Source organism: Felis catus, chromosome B1 (assembly GCF_018350175.1).
Source record: "Felis catus isolate Fca126 chromosome B1, F.catus_Fca126_mat1.0, whole genome shotgun sequence".
Taxonomy (NCBI): Eukaryota; Metazoa; Chordata; class Mammalia; order Carnivora; family Felidae; genus Felis; species Felis catus.
Window position 1 is genome coordinate 2,628,033 of NC_058371.1, and position 18,950 is coordinate 2,646,982.

An 18,950-nucleotide genomic window follows, 5' to 3' on the forward strand; every position below is an offset into this window, starting at 1 on the left:
TTACCTTGCCATTTCTCGCTAGAAATCGAAAACTATGTGCACGACATAGTGCAAGGAGCTTGTTGTAGGAACGTGAGAGCTATTGGAACTGGTGTTGTAAGAGACTCTGGGGTTTGGCTTTTCATCTCTACAAGCTGGTCACAGCGATCTGCTCTGAGTATGCAATGTTTAGGTGCCTGCTGCTCAACAAATGTAAATTCTCTTGTTTCTTTCCACGCTGGGTGACTATGTCTGGCTAAGCTTGTCTAGGGAATCTTAGAGATCTGTCAAATTAAAGTATGGTGTCTTCTGCCAACACTCATATAATTCATGGATCCCATAAATAACATTATTCAAAAGCACCCGTTTCTCCTGACACCACTTCATGTGGCTTTACAGTACTTTCATTTGTTTCCCCCACCTACCTAGGGACCCTCCAAACTACAGTAGTGTATGGAACACACACACACACACACGGAAAGAGAGAGAGAAAGAGAAGTATCGACAGGAGTCGGTGCTAGCAATGGTCTTGAGGGGTATGGAGACAGAATAAAACCCGTTCCCTGGAAACCCGTGGGGAAGGGCTGAAAGATGGCTCTACCCTTGGTCTCACTTCACAAATCTCTTGCAAATGGACATAAGTCCACACGTAGAAGTTGTTCCATTGGCTCTTCTCTCAACCCAGGGGCTGTTGCCTCTTCAACTAGAAAATTGTCGGGAAGTTGCTAACTCCAAAATGGGAACAAAGGTGGTCTGCATTTTGGATTGCTCTACTCCCATTTGTCTCGAAAATGGCACACATCCAGATGGTTTAGAACAACCTCAAACGGAACAAGGACACAGTAAGGGACGAATAACTGGCTGAGAAGAGATAAGACAGGGGAGTCTGCCTTCGACATCATCCTCTTTTTTTTTTTTAAGTTAGATTTTGGATTTCGAACTCAAGGAAGGCAAACAAACAAGGACACACTCTGAGAACCCAGTCTCAAATCCCAAATTCTGCCGCCATATTTTGCCATGTAAAGTCAGCAACAGCACTAGTGTTATCACGGAGAGTCGAAACTAAACTTAGCATCAGATTTTTAACACCACAATACATACTTTTGTCTCCAAAAGGTCTAATGCAATTTCGAAGCCTTTTGGCTTTTTGTAAGAAAAAAATGGAAGGATTCCAGTCTGGCTTCTCTTCCTGCCTTTGCTCTGTGCCCATAAATGAGGCAAATTTCTTGGCAATCCAACGATCACTGCTCTCGTCTATAAATCAGAGACCATAATTGTCCTACTTTATGAAACTTTATGTGGTGTTAAGTCACACAAGCCATGGACAGTTTTCAGAAAATACCAAGGACCCAAATTACACTTCCCAGGACAATGATTGTCAGTGAAGTGGCATTTGGAGGCACGTGTGAAAACGTGTAGGGATCCTGAGGGCATTCTTGTGCAGACAGCAAGAGGAAACATCGTATTACTTAATTTCTGTGCTTGACCTGATACTTGAAAAAAATCCATCCTCGGAAAGATAAGTTGCAGCTGGCAGTTCGTAATCGGCTCTCTGACCTGGGACAACTTTTTCAGAGAGGGAATGCAAGAATCGTGTACCCACAAATCCCTTCTCTCCTCTTTGCCACATGGATGGTTTTAAAATGACTGGAACTCCAACTGCCGTAGGCTAATTGAGTAAAAAGCACCACCAACTATATAACCCAGAGCCCTCATTCTCAGTGGTTTGCTGCTGTTTGTTTGCACTGGGAAACTTTCCCCTACAGCCACCATCTTAGAAGGGGAGATAGCTGTTGGGGAGGCTACAGACCTTCAGTTTTAGGAGGAGTGCAGGCCTGGAGACTTCACGTCCAGCCTCGTGACTAGTTGGTGATAATGTATGCATCCTTGAAATTTGCTCAGAGAGGAGTTCTCCAGCGTCAAAAACAGCATAAAATGGTAACTAAGTGAGGGGTTGGCTATGCCAACTAGGTCGATTATAGTAATCACCTTACAGTGTGTATGTATATTCGCACGTTGCATTGTACAAGCCTAATATGTATACATACATATCATATATGCATATATATTACATAGATATATAGATATATATATATATATATATATATATATAAATTTGTTTGTCAATCCTACTGTGATAAAGCTGGAAAAAAATCATTAAAATTATTCTAACCAGGGGTGGGGCTGTGGTCCGTGGAACTGCACCTGTACGTCTCACACATGTGACCTTATTGTCACCTGCAAAGGTGGGACTATGGCACATTCCTGTTTGTCATATTCTGCAGGCAGTGGCACAGCCCCGAGACTTAGAAAACAGGATGGACTGGGTTCTGGACACCTTCTTGTCTCTGAGGACAAAAAGACTGTGTCTTCTCTGCTGATAGGAGAAAGCTAGGTTTCCTAAGACCACAGGGCAAGTCAGGTGGACATTGTAGATGGAGAATTGGGGCGTTTGTCAGCTGATGGGGGGCAGACGGTGGGGAGGACAGGTTTGCGGTCTCCCCGGGGGGGAGAGACCAGCCCAGGCAGGGGGGTGTAAGGCCACGGAGTGTTGGGTCCCTGAGTAAGAACTGTGCCCCGAGAGCCAGCAGGAGGGTCCTTGCAGGTGCCTGCAGCCTCTCCTGGCTCTCCAGGGTCCCAGGCAGGGGCGCAGAGGTGCTGGAAGGCAGAGCTCGGGGCAGAAGTCATGGTTGAAAGGAGGGTCTCAGCCGGGATCTGCAGGTCACTGTCTCCCAGCCCCAGCCACCAAGGTTGACAATGTGCCAAGCTGGGAGGGCACTAGACATTGTCATCTGCCTCGAAGAGGGGGGCCTGGGAAAGATGTTTATGAGGACGGATAAAATGATTTGAAAAGCCCTCTGCCCAGGAGACATAAGCCAAATCCACTTTTGCTGCTCGCGTGCGGGCCTCCCCGCAGGTCATTGAAAGAGGGACCGTGGCTCCAGTGTAGCAGCAAGGACACTGACGCCCCTCTCCTGTTCCCCTGAGCTTGTCGTGGGCTCTATCATCACCACCCCAGTGTGGAGGAAGGTTTGGCAAACGCTGTCCCCAGGGATGAGGCTGATATGTGCAAATATTTTTCTCTCTCATTGTGATGCAGAAATGCCTGTCTTAACCTTTCAAGAAAATCCAAATGACCCCAGAGTGCAGTGATTTTGAACCTGGACACCCTTGGATACGCTTTAGGACACGTGCGAACCCCAGTGTCGTGACAGCGTGGGTGGCTCTGTCCACTGAAGGGGCTTGGAGTGAAGGCAGAGCATGCAAACCCAGAGGTTGGGAGCCACCGCTGTCAGTGTGAGGACGCCCTGGCCCATCCACGGCAACTCATTCCTAATGATTAATAGCGATCATTTACTCCAAGCCCCATGTATGTTTTCACACTTAGGGCAACGTAGGGAAGAGGACGAAGTGACCTAAGGATCGTTGAGTCCTGCCGTGTGACAACACCCCGCGTTGCCGAGCTGCTCTAAACACATGTGAGCAAGCAGACAGAGCCTGGAGGCCCAGCGCACCTGCCATCGGCGTGATGTAGAGCCCGCTTGGTCCTCAACGGCCAACAGTTGTCAAAGCTCAAGGATCAGTGAATTAAAAGGGGAGACAAACAACCCCCCCCCCCCGAACTGTTAGACGCGCCCTGCCGGAATCATGGCACCGTCCTATGGACACGTCGGAGGCATCATTCAACATCATTCAACGCGTGCAGAGCATCTTCACTGAAAATTGGAGGACGCGGATTAGAAGGTGGGGTTTCAGGGCGCCTGGGTGGCTCAGTCGGTTAAGCGTCCCACTTCAGCCAGGTCACGATCTCACGGTCCGTGAGTTCAAGCCCCGCGTCAGGCTCTGGGCTGATGGCTCGGAGCCTGGAGCCTGTTTCCGATTCTGTGTCTCCCTCTCTCTCTGCCCCTCCCCCGTTCATGCTCTGTCTCTCTCTGTCCCAAAAATAAATAAACGTTGAAAAAAAAAAAAAAAGAAGGTGGGGTTTCTTTTCTTTCCGGTTGCAATTCCGCTAACAGAAATTTTAGGCAAAGTGCCGGAACCTTCGTCTAACCCGCAACTGGCCACTGATGCCAGGCAAGCGTGAATTCTCATCCGTGATTTTCCAGAAGTCATTTCAATCTTTCCTGAATGAAGCATTTCATCTTTTCTCGTGATTACAACCCCTCCACCTCCACTTTGTGAATCATTTAGTTCACATATAAATACAAATACCTAAATTTAAGTGATGTTAGCTTCAGGAAAGGACACACGTCTTCAGAAAGCTAACATGGAAATACTCTGATTGCAAAAATAAAGAAAAAAATAAAAACCCTGTGAAGGCCATCCCACCACATTGGAATCATCTTTGCAAAATTCATCCCTGTCTTGCTTTACTATTTGACTTGGTCTCAACCTGATGTTGTGTGGGGACTTAGCTCATGATACGGGTGATCCAAGAGAAACAATTTTAATTTATTTTAAGTTTATTTACTTATTTAGAGGGGGGAAGAGAGGGAGAGAGAGAGGATCCCAAGCAGGCTCCACGCTGTCAGCATAGAGCTCGATGCGGGGCTCAAACTCCCAAACTGTGAGGTCATGACCTGAGCCACCCAGAGGCCCTGATACTTTGGTTTTAAATTGAATATTCTTATTAGAATGTTGACTCTTTGGCACTTGATTCCTTGTGGTTTAATATCCAATCAGACATGCTTTTGTTAAGATTACATTAGATGATTGTATTTGTTTCAAGAAAAACTTAGGGAAATATGGGTAGAAGTGGAAAAAGATATAAACCAATTATCAAAGACACTGGGGAGATAAAACGCACCTGATCAGTCTGTGTATATTTCATGTAGAAAATTGAGTTAAAATTCTAAACGATCCTTGCAGGATGCAAATAATCAGGATTTCAGAAGATGCAAGCTTTTTAAAATAATCCCATTTTCTGGGCCCCAGATGCAGTAAATCACAAACCTGATAAGGCAGAAAACCCACCCTAGTATCTCCTTTAGATCCGAGCATTTAGCAATTTGTGATTGTTTCCATGCTAAGAACAAAAGTTCCTGATAGTGCGTATCACAAACATTTTGTAAGGAAAAGCTTGTGTCGCATTTCACAAAAGCAGCATAAGGCAAGGAAAGCCTCTCTCTAATTGACAATGACAATAGTCACCTAGGGAGTTCACGGTGGTGTCTCTTCCACATCTATTGCTTGATCAGAGTGAAGTCACATGCTTCCTTGTCTCAGGTCAAATGGCAGGATACACCAGGTCATTATTTTCTGCATCTGTTACCGGATTCCAGTCTGGTGAGCGGGGCTTACTCTGCAGTTTCTGGGGAGCAGTGAATGTAGCCCGTCTCGTACCGATTCAGAACCACCCCGGCTCAGGGTCCCTCGTTGTCCTGAAGGTCCGAATAGTGAGCTGCACCGACAAGGTCAGGTTGGAACACGGGCACATCATTCTTCTCTAAACTCTGGGCTGAGGCGATCACCTGCCTGAAAATTATTTGCACTCCTTTTAAAAAGTAAATGAAATGAAAACAGGAGTTACATGCTTCTCTCAAGTATGACTTGCCCCACCATCCAAAGTGCCCCCGGGACCTTTCAGATAAATCCGAAACCTAACAATTCACGTAGATCGGGTGGAATTGCTAAGTGTGTAGTCCTCGTGTTAACCCATCCCAGAAATATATGCGTTTGCTATTTCCCTCAGTAAAACATTATTTCTGCCTTTGAACTATAACAAGGTCCACGGTTACTGTGTCAATGAAACCCTGGGACTTATTTTTTAATTGATTTATTTTAATCTTCCTAATTTGAATGGAGGTTGTGAAATAAAGATTTAAAGATCTGCAGATAGCTGAATCGTTTTTGAAAAAAGAAAGGATGAGAAAGAAATAAAGAATATGGAAGGAAGGAAGGAAGGAAGGGAAAGAAAGAGAAAGAAAGAAAGAAGAAAGAGAAAGAAAGAAAGGAAGAAAGAAAGAAAGAAAGAAAGAGAGAAAGAAGAAAGATACAGCATGATTACTATATTATTAAATGATGTACTAGATGAATGTTATCACAATGTACATCGTGTTATACATGTTATACATGGAAGTCTTGTGAATAATAGCAAGCACGTAAAAATTTTTCTTAATTCTCATTTTTCAGATGTTCCATGCATGCAGTCACGTCACTAGAGAATGATGATTTGATTCTTCCTTTTAAGCTGTGCCTTTTTGTTGTTGTGCTTGGGTCTCTTGGTTTTCCGCACTGGCCAGAAACTGCAGGGTGGTTTTCAGGAGAGCTGATGATAAGGGTGTTCTCGCCTGTCACTGCTCTCAAAAGAAATGATTTTCAGGTTCACCATGGATGTTTGCTGTCTGATGTTTCCAAAGAGCCTCCCTATCATATTATGAAAGTTATATCCTTTTTGTCACCATTCAGCTAACAATATTTCTACAGTCAACTCTGCATTTGTGGTAACTGGAATGCTCACAACCCTATTTTTATAATTTCAAAACATAGGGGACATTTACAGGATTTTTTTGGTTGTTTCTTTTCTGGTTTAATTGCTGGTTGTTAAAGGAATTAATTCTTCCCTTTACCTAAGTTACATCTTATGTAGAAGGCCAGTTAAAAAAAATAGGTACAATTACTGAGAAGGAATTGAGTTTATACATTCCTAAAATATTATCACTGAACTAGGAAATAAGAAACTATCTCATTAACATTCTGAGTTGGGATGTGTTTGTTCTTATTTTTTTTTTTCTAGACCCTGGGCTTTATTTATAGGTCACTTCTATGTTTCATACATTCACAGTTTGTATTTAGGAAAGTCAATAATATCCACCAATGTGAGGAGGAACCCGAAATACAACTTCATAAAGATTAAAGATCATCTTAGGTTCAATTGCTGTTATTTTGAAGCCAAATTTTTAGCTATATTGAACACAAAATAACACGATGTATTGGTTAGTCCCCAACAATTTTCATTCAAAAGGCTAATATTTCATAGAAATAAAGAAGGAAGAGAGACTTAAGGTCTACTATGAATACATACTCTTAATTATTTTTAACCACTTTTAAACAAGATTAAACTATTAGATGAATTTCACTAAACTATTATAAATCTGGACAATTGTGTATCCAAAAATAATAGTTTTACTCTTTAGCGACCTTATTTTTTTTCCCTCTATTTTTGGTAATATTTGGAGAATAACATTTAACTCTTTTAAAGAAAGTAAGAGTTTTTCACCTCACTGTAAGTTCTGTAAAGAAAAATTGAGAAAAATCAGAAATACTTAACAACCTGCAAATAAGCTTAATAATGATACGGAGCTAAAGTCATGAATGGGTTAAAATCAGGACTAAAATCAAGGAAGATACAGAATTCTATAAAATACATGGTTTCTACTATACTTTCAAGGGAGCTAAATGACATAGAGTATACTCTATTTTCTTTTTTCTTTCTTAAAGTTTATTTATTTTGAGAGAAAGAGAAAGAGGGGCAGAGGGAGAGAGAGAGAGAGAGAGAGAGAGAGAGAATCTGAACCAGGTTCCACACTCAGTGCAGAGCCTGATGTGGGGTTCCATCCAGCAACCCTGAGATCACGACCTGAGCTGAAATCAAGAGTCAGACGCTCAACCGACTGAGCCACCCAGGTGCCCCAAGAACACTCTATTTTCAAAGAATAATATTTTCTCTGGGACCCAGTAAACTACGTCCCAGGATGAGATACTATCCCTTCCTCTGGAAAAATATATATATATTATTTATTTTACACTAAAAGTAATACAGAGTGTTTTCTCTACGTCTATTCATGCAGGCTTCAAGCTATTATGAAACCAGGGAGAGAGGAAAAATCAAAATGAGAATTCTAAGGGCCATACTTTCTAAAACTCAAAACTCATGCTTCTTAAAATTGAATTTGGTCAATAATTTTTCAGTTATATGACCCCTTTGATCTAATAATCTATGACCTAGTTTTATTTATTCATCTTAAGTCACCTCTCCACCCAATGTGGGGCTTGAACTCGAGACCCTGAGATCAAGAGTCACACACTCCTCTGATGGAGCCAGCCAGGTGCCCCAAGTGCTCAAGTGTTTTAAATATATTAGTCTTGTGGCTCCGTCAGTTAAGCGTCCGACTCTGGATTTTGTCTCCGTCATGATCTCATGGGTCATGAGATCGAGCCTCATATCAGGCTCTAAACTGACAACACAGAGCCTGCTTAGGATTCTCTCTCTCTCCCTCTCTCTGCCCCTCTCCCTTTCTCTCTCTCTCTCTCTCTCTCTCTCTCTCTCTTTCTCCCAAAATGGATAATAAAATAAACTTTAAAAAATGTGTTAGTCTTTCAAACACAAGGAGTATAGCCAAGTCTTCAGGGAAGACAACCCCCCTTCTGACGTTGCTAGAAGGACCCACTCTCCTCACAGGACTGTCCCTCCAACCCCCCAGAAAGTGTGAGTGTTGAGGGACATACTCTGGAGACTGGCGGGAAGAGGAAATAATCCTGACATCAGAGCAGGAAAGCAACATAGTATATTGATTTAAAGATCACTATATCGATTTGAATTTCCTAGAGGACCTACCTGCCTGCGCTCTGAGGTGTCCAAACTGGGGGGCGTCATTTTCTCTTGTCACAGTCAGAGGCTGCTTGTGGCACTGGTGGCTTGACTTTTACCTACTTCTTTCTGTCCTGGTACAGTGTCTACTTCATAGAGTAAGTGCAGACTGATCTCCTTGAATAGACCTGACTTACAGTCTGATTTCTCTCATCATTTTCCGGAACAGGCCATCACATAAATGTACCTTCATTAACACATCTTTGGTCTGATCTTTACTATGACTAGAACGTATTGAATTCTGCTGGGTTTTGGTGCTTGTAAGGGCCCCATTCTGGAGCACACACCTGCATACATGTTGTGGGATTTCATCTCCACGGTTACCTTCTACTTCCTACCGTGAACACTGTGATCGTTTCGGCAACAATCAATAAAAGTCCTCCAAAGGAAACTGGCTGAAAACAGAAAGATATCAATTGATGCATCAGGAGTGCTACGTGGGACTCAAGCAAGTGTCTGCGTGACGGTGTTCTGATCCAATAGAGGCATCCGGAGAGACTCCGAAACGGAATCATCGTTCTACTGACTTTTCAACTTGTGATCACGGGACAAGCATTGTCCGAGATGTCAAAAAACCCTCTTTTGTGAATCAGCTAAACTGTCGATTTTTCAACTGAGCTATGTTCATTCCAGAGTACCGCAGGCTTAAAAATCTGGAAAGCACTTCAGAGATCATCCGGAACGGTAAGGCCATTTCATATTTAAACAATGAGTCAAAACCACTTTGTATTACGATGCGACGAGCTATATAAAAAGAAACGTTGGTTGGAACTATTAAAACCCTTAAGATTCCAGTTGAGGAATCACTCAGAAGCTTGTGCTTTCTGAGAAGAATATTGTTTTTACACCCAATCAATTTTTCTGTATTTTGATCGACAGAATCAATGGCTACCAACTGTTCGGTGGGGCCCCACCATCATACACCATCTCTTTATACAGAGCTTCTTGGTTCAAAATAATATTTCTAAGCCCATGTTTTATAAATTCCTACTCTATTTTTCCCGAGCTAAGCGATGTTTCTCCCGGAGCAGTCTAGCTAGCTCTCAATATCAGGACTGCACAGAAGTCCCTATCACTTCCAGCTGTCATGGCCTGTGATAATTCTACCATTCAGTGTGAGATTCGGGTCCTTAAAATCTTACTTTGATTACATTCACCTCACTTTCAGAGTGCAGCTGAAAAAAAATTCTTCCTGTTTATATGGCTAAAAATCATCTTTGAAAGTAGTGGGGGGGGGGGGGCGCCTGGGTGGCGCAGTCAGTTAAGCGTCCAACTTCAGCCAGGTCACGATCTCACAGTCTGGGAGTTCGAGCCCCGCGTCAGGCTCTGGGCTGATGGCTCGGAGCCTGGAGCCTGTTTCCGATTCTGTGTCTCCCTCTCTCTCTGCCCCTCCCCCGTTCATGCTCTGTCTCTCTCTGTCCCAAAAATAAATAAACGTTGAAAAAAAAATAAAAATAGAAAGTAGTGGGGGCAGTTCATTAAATTTTCTTAGTGCTTCTGAAAATCTTCCAAAATTAGTATACCTTTATTTAGGAAAAGAATATGTTTGTATGTTTACATATGAACAGAATATATTTATATATAACATATACATATCACATGCATATATGTATATATGCAGAGCTTATATATGTAGAATCTATACAAAATCTACACAAAAAAGTACATGATAAATATATATATGTATGTATACATATGTGTATATATATATTTATTTAAACAAATATGTGTGTGTGTATATATATATATATATATATACACACAAATGTTTTCTGTGGCCACAGCTCCATGATGGTAAGGAATGACCTACACACATCACCTTAATCAGCAAATTTACTTTTGAGTTTCTCAGAGATTAATAGATTTTGCCTAGAACTACAAGATTGCCTTGGTGACTTTTTGTGTTGCATTTAGTGATGGCAGAGTTCTCAAAAAGAAACAGGCTGGAAGCACATTAATTTGTAAGGCAATCTTTAAAGCGATTTTTTTATTTTAAGAATAAACTTGCTAGCATTCGCGATGAATTATACCAGCACAAATGATAACTGTTCAGAATTGTGATGACAAAGAGCACTGACATTTTTTTCCACCGAGATTTAGTTTCTTTTCAAAGCACCTAAATGTTCGAAGTATCTGAGAGAGACAAGCTGATTTTAATTTAGTATTAAAATCAATTCATTCCTGCTTGAATTTAACATCTCTTTCTAGATATCCCCTGTATGTAATGGAATGTTTCCACAAATATTATAACTTATCATACCAGCAAAGAGACTGTTCAGTTTCCCCTCAAAGCTCAGTCATTAATGTCTGACAAAGTTAGCCTGAGCAAACATCGTAAGTTCTTGGATCGGTTCCAGAATGTCAGTGTAAAAACAACCAGGAGGACCTCTGTATGTTGCAAGGTCCTTAGCCACGTGATTAGCTTCAAACAAAAGCAGGACCGTGCATTACCTGCAGAGCTAGACCATCTCATTGTCTAAAGCCCGTGAATGAACTCCAATCTCTCAGTGATGTTTATGTTGTCAGCAGAGTTCGGCATGTTCTCCAAGGGACCTCGGAGCGATTGCCATCATATAATCGAGTATGACTTTAGTACTGATGCACAGTGATCAGTCAACTCAGTTGGTGATTACTACCTAGTACCTGTACCCAACATCGTGTTTATACTCTTCATATGTACTTGAGTGAAAAAGGTATTTCCATCAGGGTTATTCTTCCTTGCAAGAGGCAAGGACTATAATTTTTTCTATTACTGTTTTAGTCGACATTGCATCCACAAGACATTATAAACACACTGTGTTATCAACGAAAAGAATCAATTCCAATTACCAGTATTGCATAGGTCAAATTTAACTTTAAAATACCCTATTCTAAATAAAGTATTGAAGTATTTCTTCCTTACAATACTCTTTTAAAAATGCTTTTTGTCATAATCAACCTTTTTTTTTTTTTTTTTTTTTTTTTTTCAGAATCTTTACTAAGACAAAAAATGTACTGAAAGCCAGAACAGGGCTCTAACTTAAGCATTCTTTTCAGGTGGTCCATTAGGGAGGGACTTTTCCCCCTGATAATAAAAATGAGAAAAATCTAAATTCCCGCATCTACACTATAATTGTATTGTTCAGGGAAAATGCTTCTTTGAAAAATTGTTGGTATGTAATGTAAGCACATAATTAGCACCTTCCTCTAAGTAACTTCGTAATCAGTAAGCACCGCATGACACGAGCAGTTTTCTTCCACAGGAAACTTCAATAAAATGCTACTTTCATTTTAAATGTATAATTTTCCAGTGAAAAATAATGCCTTCTTCAAAAACAGAATTTTTGTGTTTTTTAATTTTTTTTTACTTTATTATTTATTTGTTTGTTTGTTTTGGGAAAGAGAGAGAGAGTGGGGAAGGGGCAGAGAGAGGAGGAGAGAGAGAAATTCCACGTTGTCAGCACAGGGCCCGATGCGGGGCTCGAGCTCACGAACCGCGAGATCACCGCCTGAGCCAAAACCGAGAGTTGGCCGCTTAACTCACTGAGCCGCCCAGGCGCCCCTAATTTCTGTTTTTCTGTGTAATCTCTACCCACCCATCGTGCATGTGCTCCGCACATCGCTTATGTTTTAAGATGCATGGTGGGGGATAAGCTAGTCTAAAACCCCAAACGTCGGTCCTGGGGAGGAGATCGTTGAGTATGGAAGGATACTAGGAATAATAACTAACTCGGCAGCTTTTCTGTGTTCTCGGATGACCTTGGAAAACTACACCATACATAATCACTACTACACAAAAGTAAGGCGTCTGGTGAGTACCCTTTTAAATATAGATGTTGTCTGTCCAAAGGCATCGGCCTTAGAATGGTCTTCCTGTTTTTCTTACGAGCGTGCAGGATTTGACCATGTACCGCCCTCATGTCATGTCTTCAGAACTGTCCTCAGGCCGTGGCTACAGGGAGAAAGGAAACTCTCGGGAAACCCAGGAGGGCCGGGCTTCTCGGGGAAGCTATTGCAGAATGACACTGACGGCCGAGACGGGAGAGAAGGGAGACCCTGCCCCAGACGCCTCTCTTACTTCCCCAAGCTGGGTAGGTCTGGACCCTTGGATCTTTGTCTTCTTTTGTTCTCTCCTGTTTTCAGCGCGTCTGCTCCTGGTGGCTGAAGGCATCTTCTGAGAGCACTCTCTCCGTGCTTTCTCTCCCTAATGAGAACCGGGGGAAATCAGAACTGGGTACACACGTCTTCTTTACGAGGGGCGCTAGAAAACTTCTTTACTTTGAACCTTCCTTTTCTCACTTCTAAGGCGGGAATGATGCCGCCAACCTTCCCGGAACTGTTCGGATTTGGATTCCTGACATACAAAGACCTCGTGGTTCATGAGTCTGAGCCCTGCGTCGGGTTCTGCGCTGACAGTCTGCTTGGGATTCTCTCTCCCCCTCTCTCCTCCCCTTCCCTGCTCTCACTCTCTCTTTCTCAAAATAAACAAACTTTAAAGAAACAGAATAACATGAAATGGAAAACCACTGTTTTCTGCTCACTTACATATCCCCGCTATACGTACTTACTTCTAAAACAATACCCAAGTGTGAAAGTCTCATTGAGAACTGAGCCTGCCCGACAGACACTTTGCAATTCCAGAAGTTATATCACGTAGTGCTTAGTGATGGTAACAGGTACACCAGCTTAACCAAATTTTAACAGGCTCCAAACACTAAATATGAACTCTGCTAATTCAGTCCATTCAATGTAATTACTGTGACCTTTTAGTTTCAGGTAATTATTCAAATTAATGGAAACCCAGAACTTCATAGGTTTTGTAAAAAAAAAAAAGAAAGAAAGAAAGAAACATTCACTCTTTATATTCACGGTTACCTTAGGGGATGGGATGCATAATCCATATGCAAAGACACTCTAGTCAATTTTACTGAAGCGCTTTGGTACTGGAATTTCATCCATGTATTGAAATATCTTGAAACCGTGATTCTGTTTTTATCTCTTCTGCAATTAGGGAAGTTGTTACCCAGGCAATTTTTTTTTAAATTTTATTTATTTATTTTGAGAGAAAGAGAGAGCATGAGTAGGGAAGGGTAAGAGAGAGAGGGAGAGAGAGAATCCCGAGCAGGCTCCACACTGTCAGCATAGAGCCTGACACGGGCTCCGACTCATGACCTGTGACATCATGACCCGAGCCGAGATCAAGAGTTGGATGCTGCACTGACTGAGCGACTCAGGAGCCCCCTACCCAGGCAACGATTAATAATAACATACATAGTCAAAGTCATAATATATAATTTTATACATGATCTTTGCAAATGTGAACAAGATTCATGATTCGCTCGTTCTTTTCCCACTTATATTGAGGGTTACGTTCTATTTTCAGAGTCATTCTTGACATCCCATGAAAGATGAAAGTAGGTTGTGTAAATCGGACACACTGTTACAAACCTGTGTGATCCCAGACCTAATTTCCTTGGTTGGCCTTTTGTTCCCCCCATGACTAGAGGTTGGCTTCCGTGTGGTGTCCCAGCGCCTGTCACACTAAGGAAAGGGACACAAGCATACGTGAATGCGCTCAAAGGAAGTGACTTACGTGGTGACCTGGTGAGTGTCTAGTGCCTTGTCCCTCCCCAGTCCTGGTGCTGGGAAGGCGGGAAGCCCATACCCCGGGGCCCCTGAGCCAGGTATTGGCCTCTTTATGTGGGCTGCCAAGACTTACCAACTTTGGGCACCCCCCTGACCCAGTGAAAGCCAAAAGACATGTTATGGAGCTCACTGTCACCCCCGTATCAGAGCACATGACTTTGGCACTACTTGTTTCCTGGGTCAGCAGTAAAATGAACACGCAGCAGCTCAGTCAGAATGCAAGCCATTATTTCTAACAGATTTTGAACCCAGGGCAATCTCCGTGACCCGGCTGGGTTCCTCAGTGCCTCTGGCTTTAAGCTAAGGATTGCCTCAGATTCTCAGGTACCGCCTGCAGAAGCAGGGCTTTGCCAAACATTCCAACACCAGTCTCATAGCCTGCATTTTCACAGAATTCTAACAAATCAGTAAGAGAACATTAAAACAAAACCAAACTATGGTCAAAACAGCACCGGAACAGCTCAAAGTAGAACATAATGTCCAAACGCCCAATTAGCTATTGGCAAGGAGCCCGGCAACATCATTCTTCAAGAACATGCAGACTGCGGCCACAGTGGGTTACCTCTACAAGAACCATCAGTAGGGCTGAACTTGAAACAAACCAACAAGCCACAATAAACTTGTGAATATTGGAGAAAGGATTGGAATACTGGAAACTTTTGGCAAGTATAAAGAACAGCACGGAGGGACCAGAGCCCGCATACATTGCTGGAGAGAGTGGAGCCCGCCATGATGGGCGGCCGGTAGGCCGTGAGCACTGAGCTGGAGGTAAGGCCTGGCCCAGCACCCAGTCACTGTACTTCTGCTTACATATTCGAGAGAGTGATTACAGACATCACCCAAAACACACATACGGTGAGACGCAGAGAGGCTTTGTTGATAATACCCCGACACAGGACAAAACAACAAAACACAGTTCCCATCTAAAGGAGTACAAATAATTAAATTCTGTTTTGTCCATGCGCCACGGGGTGCCCTACATAAAGATTGGCCTATGGGTTTGCAAACAGTTCTGAGCTGTCATGTTGATCAGAGAGCATCATGCGACGTGAATGAGGGTTAGGGTTAGGGTTAGGGTTAGGGTGCACCCTTTTCATGAAGATCAGAGACAGGGAAACCAACTCATGGAGTGTTGAAGGTCAGAAGAGGGGTTAACTGCCCTGGAGTTTGGAGGTCATTGACTGAGAAATCTCGAGAGAAAGGTCTAGAGTGCTGGCTGTTCCGTGTCTTCATGTGAGCTGGGTCCCAGGTGCGTCCACGTGCAGTCACCAGGCTGTGCCCTTAGGTTCAGGACACGTCACACTTATGCTGCTTCCTCAGTTAAAAAATATTACAAGGAATCGCTCTCTGTTCTTTCATCTGGTGAGGTTTTGAATGAAAAACTCTCTCACCCCAAGGTCCTTGGTCCCTATAAGTCTCCTTCCAATTACTTCTAAGATAACCACATTAAAGATCTCTTGCCCTCAAAAGGTTTTGACCTCTAGAGAGTTTGGAGCAGACTGGTATCAGTTGCACTGAGAAGCTTGTTTCTCTTTGGTTCAAGTTACTTGCCTTCATAGAAGCATAGCCTCCACTCCAGGTACAGAGCTCTGCTTCTATTTTATGGTTTTGAGTCCCTGTCTTTGGAGAATGCCTATGAACGCCTCCCGCGTCTGAGTTTTGTCTGCCAGCTTCCTGCTCTTGTGAGCCTGAATCCTTGGGGTTCCCGTCCCTGTCATCCACCCAAGTGTGCTTACACATCTGGGTGCTGAGCGTGCTTGAGTTTAACACCCAGTCATCGGACGCTATTAGCCAATTCCCATACGTAGTCCTGTATCCTTCCTGGTTTTACTTAGAAATTCCTGCTCATTTGTGGCCAATTCCTCCATTTCTAATTCCCTGATTCAGAAGACAGTTGACATCTCGTGCCTGAATTAGGTGAGGCTCCGATGGCTGTTCCATCAAGCAGCTTGTATTTATGCAGCCCCTAATGGGCCAAGGCAGGATATTTAAAAAATAGAATAAAACATGCTTCCTACTCTGGCAATTTTGACCGAGGGTAAAGCACACCACATTCCTCAAAATAAAAATTAAATATAGATAAAGAATGTATGAAATATTTAGCCTCTAAGTTATATGTTATTCTTTCCCTGACAACAATATCATAAAAAAAGCTTTTATTCACAACTTTAATACTAAACAATATACTGTAATATATTCAGGATCCTAAAATAATAGTTTATGCCAGGCCGTTTTTCATCTCTATGTTGCGCAAACATTTTAGATTCCATTATTATTTACCTCATTTATTTTTATGAGGTGTTGTAGCTCGTCAGATTAATGTTGAAGTTTGACCTTTGAAGTTTGGTGCACCGCTCATAAACTTCATATGAATAAAACACAGTGTGTTACTTTCCAGCTTTGAAGTTGGGTGGAGAATAAAGAAATACATGAAATGAGGCCGTATAAACTTGCGTTTGATAGCTGCTCCTGATTTCCAGGACATCCAGTTTTGGAGAATTTTGGAATCAGTTTCAAACCCTGTTGAGTAAGATTGGCCCCTGATGGAGGAGGTAGGGTGTATACCTGGATGAGATCATTAGTCGTGGCAAACACACGGGCAGAATGTGGAGCACAGCTCTGGAGGACTCTGAGTTGATTTGTCGCCGAAAGAAGCCCGGCCAGTGATACCAGAAAGGGCTCTAAAGAAATAGTAATCCTATCTATGGTGTTAGGCGGAGAGAAAGCAAGGAAAACATTCCAGGTGTGAAGGACATACCTTTGCATGATCACAGGTGGGGCGATGGGGAAAAATGGCGATTTTGCAAAAGAGGAGCACAGTTCCGTCGGAAAGGGGAAAATCAGCTGTGATGGAGAAAGAGAGACATCTGGAGAGCGGGCTTCAAGCTGGATCATGCAAACGGCTGCAACACGGAACATAAGCTTCTCATTTAGAAAATGAGAAGTCATCAGACTCATTTAGCAAGAGGTCGGCCTCATGAAAATGGTTTTGTGTTAGACCGACTCTATTTCTGACTTCTGGATACATTAAATATATATCCAAGAGAACTTAAAATGGAAAGGCAGCAGCGATAAACCAGCTTTTGAAATAAGCGGCTCATAAGGTGATAGGGTCCGGACTAAGGGTGACATTGGAATCAAAGTAGGGTTGCATTTCAAAGGGACTTGAAAGGAAGTTTGATAGGATTTGGTAACTCTTTGCATAAGATATGGGGAGAGGGAGGAAATATCCCTATCTCATCCGGGAAATGAAAGAAATGAAGATAAATGGAAAATTCAGAAGAAAATGCAGAACTGAGGAGAGAAGAAAATGCAAACGTCTATCAGAGCGAGTTAATTCATAAAGTGCGTTTGTATTCTAATAATTTAGCATATGTATATATACATACATATACACAAATTCAAGTATACATAAAAAGCCTAGTGTGTGTCACAGTACAGTTTTAGAACAGATGTGATTCCCTCAGCCCCACTCTTGGATTATCTTCCAGAAAAACTATCTGTACGAAAATCTTTGCGTCAGGTCTGTTTTAGAGTGTGCACGTGCGTGCGCGCGCGCGCGTGCGTGCGTGCGTGTGTGTGTGTGCATATGCACGTATAAAAGTCAGGCTAAGGCTCAGTACGAGAACACAATTGGGAACAGCAAGCAGACCCCGCGATGGAATCCTGGACAGGCCGCTTTCTGCTCAGAGGGTCCCGAGGACCATCGCTGGTGGTCAGTGGAGCGCCCTCATCCCCGGCATGTTTCACTACTGAGGACGGACCCTTCCCATCATAGCCTGGACGAAGGGGGGATTTAGGTTATGAGCTCCGCCATTCCAGTCGGGCATAAGGATCGTCAGATTGCCAGCTTTCCCCAACTGCCTTGGAAGCCTGGGGAAGGTGGGTCGACCACCGTCTTTGGGGATGTTGTGAAAGCCAGACGCCCGCACTCCCAGCCCAGAAAGAGTTTAGGAAGAGCCTCGTGCTCTCGCAAGAGAAAATCAGGCCCGGGGTTTGCTTGGAAGGGAGGCCGAGTTGCAAGAGGGCTGGCTAAACAGTTGTGCAGACTGTCCCCAGGAGGGATAGAACCTGTGACCTGGAGGGTGACATCGGTGCCAGAAGGCTGAGCTCCACGAGCTCACGGGCTCTCCTCCGGCACCCTGGCTTGCCCTGCACCCTGCGGACCTCGTCCAAGGCTGATGCCTGGAAGGATACTACTAGTCTTTCTCCCATCCCCCTCTTTTCATGGCCTTCAGGCCGACGATCACGGTCAAGGGCCCGGCATAGCCCAAATGGGGACGTGCGGTCCTGCTTCAGGACGAAAGCCTTACTCACTATAAAACCACAGAACCAGAAATGGGGACAAGGAGCAGGAGTATGTTGGGGTGTCGGCCCGTACTGCATGGAGGCTCACTCCTGAGACTTAGGATTTAACACGATGACGATTTTAGCCATTCTGCCAGGTATCAGGTGACATCACAGTTTTCGTTTACATTTCTTTGATGATGAGTGATGTTGAGCAACTTTTCACGTGTCTGTTGGCCATCTGTATGTCTTATTTGGAAAAATGTGTATTCAGGTCTTCTGCCCGTTTTACCAGATTATTTCTGGTTTTGTTTGTTCGTTTTGGGTTTGTTGTTGTTGTTTTTTGTTTTGAGTTATAAAATCAGCAGTATTTTTTTATTTTTTTAATATGAAATTTATTGTGAAATTGGTTTCCATACAGCACCCAGTGCTCATCCCAAAAGGTGCCCTCCTCAATACCCATCACCCA